This window comes from Lissotriton vulgaris, chromosome 6, assembly GCF_964263255.1.
Source record: "Lissotriton vulgaris chromosome 6, aLisVul1.2, whole genome shotgun sequence".
Classification (NCBI taxonomy): domain Eukaryota; kingdom Metazoa; phylum Chordata; class Amphibia; order Caudata; family Salamandridae; genus Lissotriton; species Lissotriton vulgaris.
Genome location: NC_141694.1, coordinates 1,674,755,290 through 1,674,772,993, shown reverse-complemented (window position 1 = coordinate 1,674,772,993; position 17,704 = coordinate 1,674,755,290). Strand labels below are relative to the sequence as shown.

Here is a 17,704-nt window from a genome sequence, read left to right as displayed (position 1 = left end):
TAGAGGAACTGATAACTTTTACGACAGCAACTAAACAGAAGCACATCTGAATACCTTCAGCTCTTTTTACCTCGAGCACTAAATCATTTGAGGAAGCTGCAGTAAGATCTATTATGCATCAGAAGTATCTTAACTGAAGGTAAATAACCTTTCATTCTGATGGATATATATTTCTGTAGTAGGGGATCTCTGTGTATAGTCATAATCTAGTGAATAGTCCCGCCCATGTGCGTGGACCCCGGCAATCAAAAATAATCTCTTAAGTTGTCAAATCATGCAGAAACTGCAAACACACTTAAGAGAGAATTTAAAGACAAATAATGCAGCCTATATCCACAGGCTACACTGTCCAGTACTTTAACTAGAAATTCCACCAAACAACACCACACACAACACAGCTTTCCCAGTTTCTACCAAAGAGAAACTTGCCTCCACCAGTAAAAGACTCTGGAATGATAGAGAGGAAGGCATGGGCAGACAAGCTCCATAGGCTGCCATTATGTGACTTAAATAGGATACTGTGCCTTTAAGAGGACTTTCCAGAACTTTCTCCCAGTATCCCAGAATGCATAGCAGGTCCCTCTTACTTTCAGTTATTTTTTCCGGATCCTGCTAACAGGACCCTGGCATTGAGCTCTCCCTTGTTTCAAGGGTTTATTGGATTTTTGTCGCTTTTTTGGATAAAAGTGTTTGAGTATATATTTCTTGGTACTACTCTTGTCTCCTGTGTGTTAGTTCAGGCTTTTTAGGGCTCTAAAATGCCTGGTCTTTTCGACAAATGCCCAGCATGTGGAAGAAAGAAGGCCAAGAGTGATCCACACGATGCCTGCATCGTCTGTCTCCCTGACACACATGTCCCCGAAGACTGTGACATCTGCCAGCAGCTTTCAGCAAGGACCCTGAGGGACAGGCTGAAGATTAGGCTTCAAGGCTTGAAGAGAGACGACTGCAGGCTGCAGGTGGGTCTGGGCAGGCTGGGAAGGTTCCCTCTGCCTCTGCTGAGGCCTCTGGGGGGTTCCCCAGAGGCAGGAAGACCAGCAAACGGTCCCGGTCTCCGTCGGCGTCGATTGCATCAACAACGACGTCGAGAGGGATGACGACGGTGTGTTCTCCAACTCCCCGATGCTCCCGGTCGAGACGGCGTGAAGATTCGACGTCGAAGGGCCTGGATAGGCCACCGTCGACTGCATCTTCATCGTCGACGTCTGCGTCGACCTATCGACGTCGAAGATGGAGCGACAGGCATCGGCGCTCGCCGTCGAGGCGACACCGCCGGTCGCCGTCGAGACGACGGTTGGCGTCGAGGGGGTCCTCGACGTCGAGGACCTCGAGAAGGAGGCATCGACGCTCGTCAACGAGAATGGAACGGTCGACGTCGCGGAGGCGGCGTTCGGGGTCGAGTAAGAAGAGGTCGACGCCGCGGAGGCGGCGTTCGACGCCAGAGTCGCGGAGGCGACGTTCGACGCCGGAAAAGCGACACTCAGCGTTGAGAAGGAAGAGATCGGCGTCTAGGAGTCGCTCCAACTCTCCTAAACGGCGCAAGAGGAGTTCTTGGGCCAGAAGTCAGGCTGGATCTAGTGGAAGACGCAAGAGAAAGCGATCGCCTGCTGAAGGGGCTGGGTCACAGTCCCCTTCGCCGAAGGAGTCACCGGGCTCGGTGTACTCGGTGGTGTATACACCAACTCGGCCTAAGTCGCCCCCTCCTCCTGTACCTAAGGAGGACCCTCCCACCAACCCTCCACTTCCGCCAGGACGACCACTGCCACCGCATGGGCCTGCCCCTCGGTCGGTGATACCCCCGGTCCCTCCGCCGAGGTCTACGTCCTTGCCTCCTCTGCCGACACCTCCTAAGGGGACCCCTAGACCTAGGCCCCAGGAGGAACCGAGGAAGACGCCCCCACGGAAACCTGTGGCGCGTCCACGGGCCGGGAGATCACGCTCTCTAGGAGGAAGGAGCGATCGCGCCGAAGGTCGTCCACGCGGTCGAGACACCGCCATAGGAGGCACAGATCTCGCTCTCGCACGAGGTCCCCAGGGACTACTCTCCGACCTTGTCGGGATCACCCGACACGAGGGTGTCGCCGATTGATGACCTGGTGGCGTTCCATGATGTCCTTTTGAGAGGTGCTGCCAAATTGGGCATATCTTTGACGGTGCCCACGCCTAAGACATCAGTCATGTTCCAGACACTGCACCAGAAACACCTGTCTCGCCCACTGCTGCCGAGCCTGGAGGAACCGGCCATGGACCTTTTCCTCACCCCTGCGGTGACTAAGGCGGCCCCATTGAGATTGCTGAAAAAATACCGGGCTCCCGATTTGGACCCGGCCTTTCTAAGAGCGGAACCTCCTCCGGATTCTGTGATTGTGACGGCGGCCCGCAAACAACATGCCACCACCCCGTCATCCACGGTTCCCCCGGATAAAGTCTAGATGGATGGATTCAGCTGGATGGAAAGTATGTGGAACATCGGCGACCTCTATGAAGGCTGCGAGTGCCACGGCTTTGTTGGGACGCTACGACCGCGCCCTCTGGGACTCCCTCCAGCAGTTTGCGGAACACTTGCCTCGCGAGAAGCGGGAAGACTTCCAGGAAGTGCTGAACGAAGGGATGCTGGTAGCGAATCAGATTATCAGCGCTGTAGCAGACTCATCCCTATTAGCGGCATATGGTTTTTGCCATGGGGTTAACCAGCGACGTCACGCCTGGCTCCGCCTTAAGTCACTAAAACCGGACGCACAGCAAAGGGTAGCCAACCTTCCATTCTCATGCAGATGACGAAATGGACCGCATGAAGGCGGAGGCCGAAACGCTCACGGCTGTGGGCCTGGAGAAGCCCAAAGAACCGAAGAAATCGTACTGCCCATTCCAACGGCGGTTCGGTGGGCAGGGCAGAGGACGTGGCCAACCTTCGGGACAGTCTCAGCAACATCAACAGTTCCGTAAGCCATTCCAGAAACGCCCGAAGGGCAGAGGAGGCCAACAGTCGGCTCCAGCGACCAAAGGCCCTGAGCACTTACTTCCCCCGGATCTGTTACCCACTCCGGTAGGGGCAAGCATTCAATTTTTTTCTGGCAGAGTGGAGAAAAACTACTCAGGACAAGTGGGTGCTGAATATGGTTTGCAATGGATACAGTCTTCGGTTCACCAGCCCGCCTCCAGCAATTCCACCGGTCAGCTCGCAGGCGAGCTTCAGGCGGAGGCAGATATCCTGTTAAGGAAAAGGGCGATAGAAGACGTACCTCTGTCTCAGAGAGGAAGAGGTCTGTACTCCCGGTTCTTCCTGGTTCGCAAGAAGGACAAGAACGAGTTCAGGCCCATTCTGGACTTGCGACAGGCAAACAGATGGATTTGCAGGGAAAGGTTTCGCATGCTGTCGTTGCATCAGATTTATCCTCAGTTGCAACAGGGAGACTGGCTATGTGCTATAGACCTACAGGATGCGTACTTCCATGTGCCCATTGCACACAAATTATAATTATTATGCCACTTCCTATTTATGAATTATTTCAGTAATGAGTCAATAATTGTGTGTTATATTGGTTCAAAAACTCTTTTTGTGTATAGTGATTATTTGATCTGTTATGATTTTTTTATGTATATGAAATTCATGCTCTTTTTAATATATATGTCAATAAATACTAGAATCTGATTTCACCATTAGCTCTCTTTCCTTTAATATCTTTGTGTTCATTATTGAATTTTAATCATGATTGCCTAGGTTGTTGTTTGCCGATCACCCATTGCACACAAACACAGGAAGTTCCTGCGATTCCAAGTCGGCGCCAATCATTATCAATACACAGTACTCCCATTCGGACTAAAGTCTGCGCCGAGAACATTCTCGAAGTGCATGGCGGTGGTAGCAGCACACCTACGGAAGAACAAGGTGTTTGTCTACCCGTACCTGGACGATTGGTTGATCAAGGCATCCTCCTTCTCGGAAGCGCGAGCACACTTCCAGAAGACGTGCGTTCCCTTGAACAAGCTGGGGTTGCACATCACATGTCCAAGTCTGTCCCGACTCCGGTCCAATGCATACAGTACGTGGGAGCCTCCATCAATATGCTGTCAGCAAGCGTGTCTCCTTCGGAAGAACGACGATTATCACTCCTTCGGAAGGCTCAGGCTCTTATGACCACTCCATCTATAACAGTGAGGACGGTGTCTTCTCTACTGGGATCGATGGTGTTAGAACTGGCTATTTCTGGTAGGCTAAGGCTGACGACAAAGCCAGGGAGAAACCACCATTCTAGTCAGGGCAAGGAAGTCACACGCCAAGATAACCCCTGCTCACCCCCTTGGTAGCTTGGCACAAGCAGTAAGGCTAAACTCGGAGGCAATGTGTAAAGCATTTGAGCCAGCGCACAACAGCAACAACATACTAGGCACACCACAAAAGAGACTCCACACAAGGTTATTATAAAAATAACTTTTGTATTGTAAAAACACATCAGATAAAATCACACATATACATGGTGCCAACTGGCACGGGCAATATTCACAGGGATTATGTACACAAGACCGGGCCACATGGGCGCCTGTCAGAATCAGATATAGTACTTCTAGATAAAATGTAGAATATAAAATCACTCCTAGAATAAAGAATAAATGTAACATAAAATAATAATTAAAGATAACAACCAGTAACCAATGGTAACAGGAACCAGGACCTTAGTAGGACCACCTGTACTAAAAAAAGAAGAACCACCTAAGTAGAGAAGTGTGGCTCACTGGTTAGAGCAGGCAGACCCTGAAGCAGAGGTCAGACCCGGGACCAGGGTTCAATTCCCGACGCGGCAGGGTCTTGAGCTCAAATGTCCATGGACTCGATAATTCTCGCTTCGGTGCCTGACCTAATCATGGGTTCACACTCTGCAACTCTGGGCATTAAGCTTGCTTAATCTCCACAACGGCCCCCCTGCGGCGGGATGCCTGGCTTTCACCTTGGGGATGCCCTGTAGGGGCTATCTCACAGGGAAAAGCCAGGACGGGTTCCCAAGGCAAGCGCGGAGATACCCCTTCGGGGGTCGATTCTGGCGCTATATAAGAAACATAATAATAATAATAATAATAATAAGTATCACACAGCATTTAGGGGTCTAAGAAAGAATACATTACTCATGATGCAATAAACCTACATTCAGAGGAGTAATAAAGAGAACACATGATGCCTAAAGCATTCAGAGGTGTTAAGAATAAAGCACATGATGCAATAAAATACATTCAGGGGTGCAGAGCAAGAAGACACATGATAACTAAGCATTCAGAGGTGCAGCGCATGGAAAGAAAAGACACATAATGCATAAACCTACACATTCAGAGGTGCCAGAACAGAAGTCAATAGCGCAAACAAAACACACAGTAGGCAATTACTATTAAAACCATAGAAATCACATTGCGCTTGACTTACATAAGCCACCACCTGTGGCAGTCCCTAGGCCAACTGGCCTTGTTGGGGCTACGATGCCCTGGGTCCAAATGTCAGGGCGCGCTGCCATGCAGCGCCAGTCCAAAAGTACCAACACCTAAACGTGGCAGCCGCCCACAAAGTGCTGGGCAGCTGGGATCAAAAAGCTGTGGCAGGGCTCTCAGTAGCCCCTAGAACAAATCTGCGCCACCTGAGCCACACAGGCTCTGGAACTACTGTGCACCCAGCGTTGGAGCCTCTCAGGGCTCTAAATACAATGGTGCCCCCATGAGCCTCTCCTGGGCTCTCTATCGCGTTGGGGTGGCCCACTGGCAAACGGGGCCGCCCTGACTCTCTCTTCACGGTGGAGTCCCCTACGGGGGACTCTAACTTCTCAACAATGCCCCCAGAGCCTCTCGGGGCTCTAAATACAAAATGAGGCGGAGAGCCTCTCCGGGCTCCGTGCACGTTGGGGCGACCCACTGCCAACAGGGGCCGCCCTTGAAGCCTTCATGGCTTCCTACTGGCACTAGGCGCGAGCTCGCGCTTCGGGAGGGGCGGACATCGACAACGTGTCCCGGCGCCCCTCCTCTCTTCTGCCCCACTCACCGGTTGCCGGCGAGCGGGGGCTCTCCGCACTCTAGGCTCTCCCTCCATTCGGGGAGCCTCGCGCTGGCCTTCCTCTCTCTCGCCGGGGCTCCCTCGACACCCGGGAGCCCCCAGCAGCGGCCACGCGACTTCTCTTCCCGGGCCCGGCGGTGATCACGGCCATCCTCAAAACACGCCCGGGAGCCAGCCAATGACAGAGCGGCTCCCGGGACCAGCCCCTGGAAGATGCTGAGCCGTCAGCCAATCAGGGCGCGGCCTCGGCGATGACGCGGCGGCGCTGGGCAAATCCCAGCGCCGCGTTACTGGAGGGGCTCCTCTCGCTGGGCCAATAGGAGCGCGGCGGCTTCGATCTTCGCTACCGCAGCTCCTGGTCAAGGACCGCAGCTTCTGGGCATCTTCCTGGCCCCGGGCAGCGGCAATCACGGCGTGGGCAGCCAAAGTTAAATAAAATTAACAATAAGTGAGGTGGGCACTCGCCAGGGAGGCCAAAGCGCTCCTCAGCGCTATAATCAAATTAAAGCGCTCTACAGCGCTAGAAAACAGGCAGAGCGCTCCCAGGCGCTCAGGGGGGAGCACAGCGCTTCCTGCAGGCAAATGCAGCTCCTCCATGCTGCAACAAGGTCCCAGAGATTCCAAGGGGCAAGCAAAGTCCCCCCCACAGCCCAGCAAGGCAGAGGGGTCCCCCAGGAGTCCAGGAACGTCCAGAGGTCCAGGAGCTGGGCAGGGCCCAGGGATTCCCCTGAGCCCCAGCAGCAGCATGCCCCTAGCAGATTCAAGTTAGAAACAAGAACATTTTGGAAGGGGACACAGCCCCTTCTTATACAGTGAAAAGTCTTTGAAGTCTCAGTGTGAGAACCAGCTGGACTGGTTTAGAGGGAAGTCCCTTCAGTATCAGGGAAAGAGGTGACAGTCGCCCAGCGGGAGGTGGAGCCAGCTTTGTAGTTAGGCAGGCACAGCCCTTCACTATCAGGTGCCATCTCCTCCCACTTCCCTGGCAGCAGATGCTGCCTTTCATCCATGGGCTGACTCAGACAACCTCCTGGGCTCTCCAGCCCCTGTCACCCTCAAACCAGACAGTTAATCCACAAGCAGGCCCAGGCACTCTGGGCCAGGCTCACCAGCCAATCACACGCCAGCACCAACTTACACAAATATGCCAACTTCCAAAAGTAGTACTTCTAGACTAGACACAGTCATGCCGCATATATCATTTTGCAGCATTCATTCTCACGAGTTCATACATACCAAACTCGCCCCTGCACTCCCCACACATCAGGAACTACCATGGGCATACATATTCCCTATTCATTCCTATGGGAGGGCAGGTCACTCACCACTCATTCACAGAGAGCTCAAGCACTTTACACTGTACCACAGTGAAAAAGTGCGCAGAGGCCTAAAATCACCAACACCAGGTTCCATAAACAGGCTAGGAAAAAGCAAAAAGTCTAGGGGTGAACCTGCCCAACGGGCCGGGTCCAACAGATGGCCTCTTGTATCTTCCTGAATCCACACGCACGGCTGCACATGAGACCGCTGCAGGAGTGCTTGGAAGACCAGTGGGATAAGAGGAAAGGATCTTGGGACGACAAGATACGACTGTCTCTGCATGCTCTTCAGTCTCTGAAGTGGTGGTGTTCAGTGGAGAATCTCCTCAGAGGGGTTCCCTTCCACAAGGACATTCCCACGCAGACTGTCATGACGGATGCTGCTCTCCAGGGGTGGGGAGCGCACCCCGGAAACCTACAGATTCAAGGAACGTGGTCCCCGATGGAGGCCACGTATCACATAAATTTCCTGGAACTCAGAGCTGTTCACTTGGAACTGAAGGCCTTTCTTCCGTCCTTTCAGACCAACTCTCTGCTTGTACAGACGTACAATACCACCACGATGTATTACCTCAACAAGCAGGGGGGGCTCAAGATCACGCACTATGTCGCAGGAGGCGCAGACGATCTGGCACTGGCTTCTGGCCAGAGGACTGACGATAATGGCTACCCATCTGCCAGGTGTGCAGAATGTTCAGGTAGACGCACTGAGCAGACTGATTCAGGAAAACCACGAATGGGTCGTAAACAACGAAGTACTAGGAGAAGTCTTCGCAAGGTGGGGAACTCCAGACTTAGATCTGTTCGCCACCACCGAAAACAGCAAATGCTGAGACTTCGCCTCCAGGTACTACCAGCAGGGGACGCTGGGGAATGCATTATGGATCAACTGGTCGAACAGTTTTCTGTAAGCTTTTCCACCCATTCCCCTGATTCCGGCGGTGCTCATCAAGCTGGCCCAGTCCAGGGCTCGGATGATACTCATTGCCCCGGAATGGCCCAGACAGTGGTGGTTCACGGACCTGCTTCACCGGTCTCTCCTTCCTCACATTCGGCTGCCGTGCAGGCCGGCCCTTCTCACGAAGTTCGAGGGACAGATGTTACACCCCAACCTCTCGTCTGAGTTTGGCGGCATGGCTCCTGAGATAGTGCAACATGGCCATCTGATTCTGCTCGAGGATTGCATGGACATACTGAAGGAGTCTAAGAGACCTTCCACTCGGACTTCCTATGCTTACAAGTGGAAGAGGTTCTGTATCTGGTGCCAGTCTAAGAACCATGACCAGACGACGTGTAAGGAAGATGTCATCCTTCCTTACCTTCTACATTTGGCGCAGTCTGGACTTAATGTTCATTCCATTAAGGTTCATCTCGCTGCATTGACTGCCTACAGGAAATGCCCTTCACAGACTTCCTTCTTTCGGATCCCTGTGATCAAAGATTTTCTGGAAGGCTTGAAGAAAGTATTCCCTCCTGTCAGGCTTCTTTCGCCTTCATGGGAACTGAATGTGGTGCTGTCCAGGTTGATGAAGGAGCCTTTTGAACCTATTCATAAGGCTTCGTTGCAGCACCTGTCCTGGAAGGCGGCGTTCCTCGTGGCCATTACATCGGCCCGCAGGGTGAGTGAAATTCAGGCGTTGTGTTGCCAAGAACCTTATACTGTATTTCATGCTGCTAAGGTTGTTATGCGTACTCACCCTAAATTTCTTCCCAAGGTTATTTCTGATTTTCATGTCAACCAGACCATAACTTTGCCTACGTTTTTTCAGAATCCTTCATCTCCAGCGGAAAGGTCTCTCCATTCCCTGGATGTTAGGAGGGTGTTGAAATTTTATCTGGATAAAACCAAAGATATTCGTAGGTCTGACCAGTTGTTTATCAATTATGAATCAATCAGGACGGGTCTTGCTACCTCTAAGCAGTCCATTTCTAGGTGGATTGTGTCCTGCATACAATTGTGTTACCAAAAAGCTAATAAGACCTTAGGAGGTAAGCCTAAGGCTCATTCCACCAGGGGCAAAGCTGCCACGACAGCCTTGCTCCGTAACGTGCCGATTGCTGAAATCTGCAAAGCAGCCACTTGGAAGTCGGTTCATACCTTTGCTAAGCATTACTGTCTGGACACTGATGCCAGGGCAGATGCTCAGGTTGTACAGGCTTCGCTGCGGAATTTGTTCGCACAATAGTGGTGTTACTTTCTTTCTCCACCGCCGCTTTGGTGTGGGGATGGGCTAGCCATTCTATTCACTAGATTATGACTATACACAGAGATCCCCTACTACAGAAGGAGTAGTTTCTGTCCTGTAACTCCAGTTCTGTAGTAGGGGTATCTCTGTTATAGTCATAAGCGCCCGCCCTCCTCCCCGGTGGAGATAATTCTTCATGTAAGGAATGCTACAGGTCTGGCGTGCTACGCCTTCAAAAAGAACTGAAAGTAAGAGGGACCTGCTATGCATTCTGGGATACTGGGAGAAAGTTCTGGAAAGTCCTCTTAAAGGCACAGTATCCTATTTAAGCCACATAATGGCAGCCTATGGGGCTTGTCTGTCCATGCCTTCCTCTCTATCACTCCAGAGTCTTTTACTGGTGGAGGCAAGTTTCTCTATGGTAGAAACTGGGCAGGCTGCGTTGTGTGTGGTGTTGTTTGGTGGAATTTCTAGTTGAAGTACTGGACAGTGTAGCCTATGGATATAGGCTGCATTATTTGTCTTTAAATTCTCTCTTAAGGGTCTTTGCAGTTTCTGCATGATTTGACAATTCAAGAGATTATTTTTGATTGCGGGGTCCACGCACATGGGCGGGACTATTCACTAGATTATGACCATAACAGAGATACCCCTACTACAGAACTGGAGTTCCAGGACAGAAACTACTCCTTCTGCTGATTCCTCACCTTATAAATAAGTTTCAAAACAAAATAGACTAAGAACAAGATCCTAAAGGCTGAAGTTAATGCCACTACGAAACCAGACTTCGGGGTAAGCATATGAAGCTAGCAACTGTGCACTAGATCAAACGGCAACACGCTAAGTAAATTTGGAGCAGGACAGATTTGCAGGAAGGAGGCAAACTCCCAATTTCAACTATGTGGTGTGTGATGCTTTTTAAAATGCGCGCCTCATTGGAGAGCTTCTGTTCACTACAAAACTCCCCCTTTGAGTAACTGACTTAGTTCTTCCTCAAGCCAAGAAATATGAGTCGCTCTTACTTGTGGTGGGATCTCCTGGGTGGCCCTAAACAAGTTCTACCAACTCACATGCAACGAGAGGTTAACGGATGGCAGATCTCCAACTGTAATATTGTAAATGAATGACTTTCAGGACAGAAGGGAGCTGACCTTCCAACTGGAAGACTTGATTACTGACATTCCAGTGACAAAGCTGCAACATGGTGTTGAGACACTAGATGGACTTCACCGTGCTGCGTCAGTACTGTTCTCATGCGGGCATAAAGTACTTTAAAAACAAATTACTTACCTTTGGTAACGCTTTTTCTTGTGGCTACTTGAACTTCAGATTCCTCACCTTTTGAATACTGTCCCAGACGTAAGACTATAGCCAGAAATTATCAAGCAGTACGCCTTTGAGCCAGTATGTTGCACTGTAAGGCTCCAAGCAGACATCTTTTAACTCTGGAAATGACGTGTGGAGTTGCATACAAGTACAACTCAACCATGTCACCGTCAGTTACTGTCTTGGCTATCCATGCCCCCAGACAAGTGTGCATATCTCTAAACTTGGGAACTATTTAGAATGAAAATAAACCCAATTCACATAAAGGGGAGGCGGGAGGGCCAGTGAGGAATCTAGGATTACATACATCATCCCAGAAAAAGCGTTACCAAACCTAGGTATCTTCTGATGGATACTTCTAACCGCAGATTCCTCACCATCTGACTAGACACCAAAGCAGTACTGCTTAGGTGATGTGTCTGTGAACAGGTTCAAACTAAAAAGTCGTTCTGGACAGATTAAGCAAAGAACTTTTCTTGTTGGACCTGGCTGTCCAGACAGTAGTGCTCATGAAAGTGTGGAACGAAGCCCATGCCTAACATATTAAGATAAGTATTACGTGTGACAACGCAGTGTTATCAGCTATAACTCTGGTGGAATGAGCCTGCAACCTTCTGGAGGCAGCTTCTTATACAGTGCGTAGCAGATTTTGATGCAGAGAACGATGTAGTGGGAAATTGCCATCCACTACACTGGACTGCCTTTTTTCACTCTGGCAAATCCAATGAAGAGCTGATCATCTATAGCCTCAGAGGGGTAAGGTGTTATTACTGCGACGTCATCAGCATATGCAAGAACCTTAGTGTCGTAAGAGCCTACCGTGACAGGTATAATTACATCGCTTGCTATTAATTTGAGGATCAATGGGTTAATGTACATAGCGAACAAGATCGGAGAACACGGACAGCCCTGCCTTGTTCCTCTTAATATTTCAAACGGCCTAGATTCCTGTCCCATCACTAGCACCCTGGCCTTTGGTTTGTGGTACATTGTCCTAATTGATTTAGAAAGGCAGGTCCCAAAGTTGTCTTTCCTCGAGCACCGCCCATAAGAATCCCCAAGAAACATGATCGAACGCCTTCTCGGCATCGAGTAGAATCATCGACATTCGACCCCTCTGTCGCATTCATGATATCGAATAGCGATATAGCCCTACAAGTGTGATCCGTGGTAGACTTACCGGGAATAAAGCCGTGTTGCCACGGGGAGACGGAGACAAGGTTTTAGATGACCCTCCTGAACCGATTGGCCAAGATTTTTAAATATATCTTTGAGTCCGAATTTATTAAGGAGATTGGACGATACAATGAGGGTAAGTTTGGGGGCTTCCCCTTTTAAGGGAAGATAACTATATGTGATAACTATATGTGTTACCTTCCATGAGTCAGGAGGGATGCCACTTCCTTGAATCCGTCCAAATAGATCTAGTAAATATGGTGTTATACATTTTCCAAGAATTTTGTAGAGTTCTAATAGGAGTTTAGCAGGGCCGGCAGCTTTTACCAAGGCTAGCTCTGACAGGGCCAGCAGTACCTCTGTATGTGTGATATTCTTTTCAAAATTTTCCCTAGTATTGTCGTCGATAATCTTGTTTGATGCAATCTCGGTTAGCCATATATTAAGGGCAACTCTTACTGCTTCTTGGTCTGCCTGGTCCTCATTCTGGTATAGTTTTTGATAATATTGTCTAAAAGTGTCTAATATGTCTTCCAGTGTTGTATATTCCCTTCCCTCTACTTCAATACTAGTGATTGTGTTATGAGATTGCTTCTGGCAGGCGCGTAGAGCTAGCTGCTTCCCCACTCTCTCCCCATCTTCGTAGATTGTATTTCGATTTGCCTGGAAGATCTCAGCTGCTTTCTGAGTAAGCCTACTATTTAACATGGTTTTTAGAATCAACATTTTCCTTAGAGTAGGTCCCCCATCCTCTCCTCTCGCTATTAAATTTGTAAGCTCCTCCTCGACATTAGCTAGCTCTTGCTTCTGTAGTTTGTTGTCATTGTCAGCATCTTTCCTGCACTTAGCTACAAAGCTAATTGTTTCTTCCCTTAGGGCAGCTTTGAAGCAATCCCAAACTGTGCCCCTGGACGCACTATATCGGTTACAATCAAAAAAGCCCTGAGTCCATGTTTTTATATATTCAACATATTCTTTAATTACCAGTAATTTTCTGTCAAGAGTCCAACTGGAGCATGGTCTATTGAAATTTGCAGTATCAAATGTGAGGGCAAGCTGATTGTGGTTATTTAGTTTGGTTATTTGTACCCTGTCGGAGCAGTTTCTGGTTAGCGAAATATAATCGATCCGGACATACTTGAGAGATGGCTTTAAACATTTTTGGTTTTCGTCCGATATATGTTTAAGAGTCCCGGTTTAGTCGGAATACGTTATGCCCCAAAGAGATAGTAAAATCTCCACAGAATATTAATGTTCCGGGCCAAGAAGGTAGTTCCATTTCCAGTTCCTCAAATATAAAGTGGTCATCTTGATTAGATGCGTATATTGTGCAGATTGTAATACCTATTTTTAACTCTATAATAGCACATCTTTCTAGGGAATCAACTGCCTTACGTATTGCCTGTCCCAAAAAAGGTCTGGCTAAAATAGCAACACCCCGTATTTTAGATGTCCGAGTTGTGGTTGCCAATATATTATATCCAGGGATCTTTAATAAGTCTCTTTCGGCCCATGGTATATGGGTCTCCTGAAGACATAGTACATCGAATGAGTTTTGATTAATTATCCCAGATAGCCGGACCCTTTTGTTCCTATCATTAAGTCCCGCCACATTCCAAGAACATATTTTCAGTTTACCCATAATTTATTTTTCCATTTTGGTTTCGATGAGAACAAGCTATTAGGTATTTTTTGGGGTTTTTACCTTTGTTGAACCTATGCCTAATATACAGATATTTTATTTTTTCTACCAATTTCGTGGCTTGTTTTATTGATTTTTCCCCACCCATTGCACCCCCCTTCCCAACTCCAAAAGTGAGGAGTATAGACTCCATTAGAGTCTGGTTGATGATGTTGCCTGGTTCAGGTGGAACCAGGTTGTGGGCACCCGTGTAATCGGTAGCTCCAAGCGGGTACTAGCCCCGACCCCTGTGCCTGCCTGTGGAAGTGAAGCTATTTAATTCATGATGTGTAAGGTTGTCAAATAATGGTCTTATTTATATACATAACAGTAATAACCAGTCTCACTTCACTTCCTTGTTTTTCATTGAAATATATTTCCAGTTGCATATTATCACATTTAGACATTTTACTTAGGATTTTTATGATTGTTACTAAATTAGTACACAATTGTTTAGTCCTGTTTTTGTCTGAGTTTGTGATTTTGTTTAAGTACACTTCTGCTTGTATCTCTCTAGTAAAGCTTCTTGTAGTGCAGTTGATGATGACCTTTAACCCTTTCCGTGCTGCGAACGTCCAACGGTCGTCGCGTGCACTCCCTCGCTGGTGCTGCGCACGACCGTTGGACGTCCGAATCCCGTTAGCGCGATCGAACGTCCGCACTGGGGCGGAATGTTCGACGCGCTAAACGGGTTAAATCGTGCCGGTTCTGCAAGTAAACCAATTTTTTCAAAGGGTGTAAATAACCGTCTCATCCTCCACCTTCTTTCCACTGTTGCATGGTCGTAGTCTGGTCTGCAGAAGAACGAGAAGCCTTTATATTCTTTTTTATTTGTGGGTCGAGTAAGGTCAAAAATCGCTTCACGCAATAAAAAATTGCTAAAATTACGAGTATTGCTCGTGGATACCGTGCATTTGTCTGTGGCCTTTTTAAGAGGGTCATGGGAAAGCGATTGACCCCGTTCTATTTCTTTGGCAAAATCCCAGGTAAGTAGCTCTGGGAATGTTTCTTTCAACATTGAGGTTATGTAGCCTCTTGGATCATTCCCATGTGCATTCTCAGGAATCCCCAGGAAACGTAGGTTATTGCGTCTTGCTCGATTTTCTTGGTCTTCGACCTTCATCATTAAATCTTTGACTAGACCCCTCCTGCTCTTTCCCTAGTGTTTGTAGAACAGAGACCTCTTTCTCGAGATTTTCCGTGCGTTTCCAACAGAGGCCTTTCTTTCCGAGATCTCAAGACAAGTCACCCCGACTTTTTGTACCGCTCCTTGAAGTTTCTGGATGGCGATGTAGTTTTTCCTGTTATCATGTTTGACATCTTCTTGGAAACTCTTGATTGATTTAAGCACGTCGATCAAGGAGTGTTCTTATTGTATTTTCCTACCATCCCCGGTAGATGACTGCGGAGTCTTAGATGCTTTTGATTCACTTGCGAGACATAAGTTAGAGTTTAATTCGATGATATCATTTGATGAAGTGGTCCTGGGCCTATGACCTGTCTGATCCGGTGTACACCCTTGGTCAGTAGTGTCTTCATATACAAGTCTATTCTGTCTCTTCTGCCTTTTTCTTTTCCTTCTTGAAGCACTGTCCTTTAGCGCCACGTTCAATTTCTTTAACTCTGCTTCTGATAATTCGGCCTCTGATAGTTCGAGATCTGAGGGTTCAGGAGATCCAACACTCGTCTGTCCCAGCCTTTGTGGCTCACTTGAAGTTGAGGCGCCAGTTTCATAGATCTCAGAATCAGAACCAGAATTAGACTCAAGAGAATGATCATTGGCCTGCACAAGACATTGAGAGCAGCTGCATGAAGATGGCTTTTGTTCTATATTGACATCTTCCCCAGTGCCACAATCTACCGTTAGCTCAGGCACTTGTTGAGTCTGTTGGACCTGTCGTATATTGCCTGCGTCATGCTCGCGCCTTGGTCCGTTTTTTTCGATAAGTGGGCCTAAACCGGAATCTATTTTTGTGATCACTTTGTGACCCGCCATCCCATCCATTCCAGGCGCCGTGGCTGCCTCCTTCACTTCCTTCACCTCCCCTACTGGTACGGGTATTTGTGCAGGTATTGGCGCTGGGTTTGAACTGACCTTTCCATTTAATGTGCTGGGTTAGCTCGTGTTGTTCAATGGTGCCTCTTTGTCCTTAATTTTCTCGTTAGTTTGACTCCCTGTTTTTGCGGGGGAGTTACTTCCATGGGCACCTGGAATTTTTGTTTTATTAGTTGACTTTTTATCAGGGACAGTGGGCCCACCATCCCCCCCAGCGTCCAATAGTTCTTTAGTCAGAGAGCAAAATATGCTTGTAATCCGAGGTTGAGTGTCAGTTATTTGCCCACTTGTTTTTGCAGCACTTTTTAGATTTTTTATTGCTTGAAGCCTTCTTGCTTTTTTTGCCATCAGGTCTGTTTTCTCCATCTTATCCGTTTTATCTACAGTATGCCCATTGTCCTGTAGGTTATCTGGGTTTTGTAGGTGGCCAGCTATATCTCCAATTGTATCATAGTCAGTATCCTTTTCCTTCTCGTTCACCTTTTCTAAGGGTTTGGTTTTCCCTTTCTCCTTGTCTTTATCCCTCTCCTTATCAGCCTTGAACCTCTAGTGTCAGGTCGGTTTACTGCACCCTGGGAACTCTGAAGCTATGTGTGGCTTGGGCCCCTATAGTGCCAGTGTTGTCTTGACCCCCTGACATTACTGAAGTGTTTTTGCCCGCACCTACACACTCCGGACCAGCCTCCCTCTCCATGCTTATCTTTGTTTTTGTTCTGCACCTTGTTTTTTCAGACATCCGTGCCCCCCCTTGCCATAGCTCACCTCTGCCGGTGTTTGTGGTTTTCCTCCTCCACTTCCGTATGCCTTCACGGAGCGCTCTCCCTACTTCAGCCACGAGCAGCATGTGACCTTGGAAGCGGGAGATACAGAAGGCAGCAAGCAGCATCAGGTAGCATCGACCACCTCCTGGCCTCCTGCTGTTCCTGTTCCTTAGCACCGGGGCTGGGAACGCAGATCCCAGACCGCGGAACACCAATGCTGAGGGATTGTCGAGCTGTCGCGCAGTCCTCCTCGAGGTGGCCGGATCGGGGATGGAGCAGGCTGCGGCTGATGCAGGTCCAGCAGACGATACCGATGAGGGCTAAACTGGCTGTCACAGGTAGGCAGATTGATCGGCTGGGGCACAATTACTGGCTGTCACACGTAGGCAGATTGATCGGCTGGGGCACAATTATAACAACCTTTTGTCCGGGCTTGTCTCCTTGTTTAGCGGAGGAGGAGGTGGGGAATGATCAGCAGCTCCTCCGACAGTCTTTTCCCACCACTCTCTCCACACAGCTCCTCCCGCAAATGTTACGTTTTTAGTTTTACTCCGCTCTGAATACAGTCACGCTGTTGCAGGGAATACGACAGAGCTCCGCACTCCTACACCATATCGGCACCTCCATAGGTTAACCTCGGCATCGAGATCGACAGCTGTCTCTAGGCTTCACCTCTCTCCTCATGAGGTAACGCTAGCATCCGACCGCTGCCTACACATATACGGCTGTATATATGACTAAGTTGAGCGTTTACAGACTCGGGCTTTCCGGAATAATCCATAATTCGTAATTTATAGCTCACAATCTCGCAAAACTCGCAAGACTCATCCTTGAGCCCATTAGGCTTTTTTCAATGCCTCCATGCCTCTAACTGCATCGAAAAGAGCCGCAGAACATCCTCAGCAGATCGCTGAGCACAGACAGGGGAGCAGAAGTCGGGACCAGCACCTCGCTGCTTCAAGCCATAATCACACTGACGCCATCTTGCCCACAAAAGTAGTCTTACTTCACAGAATCAGGTTTGGCCTCATTCCCTGACTTCTCAGAGGCTATAGTCGAAATTGAGGTTATTACACAAGCCTTCGGTCAGATCGCAGGATATTCTCTCAATTGGGATAAAACTATGGTAATTTGCACTGACAATATTCAGTTTGACGACCCAAAGAAGGTA

The 17,704-nt window shown here is 48.8% G+C and overlaps 1 protein-coding gene across 1 annotated transcript in view; it reads right to left on the bottom strand.

Annotated features, from left to right (window-relative positions):
• PPP2R5A (protein phosphatase 2 regulatory subunit B'alpha) overlaps positions 1 to 17,704 on the bottom strand; it is an 885,130-nt gene that overhangs the window by 223,267 nt on the left and 644,159 nt on the right. The gene's annotated exons all lie outside the window — the stretch shown is intronic.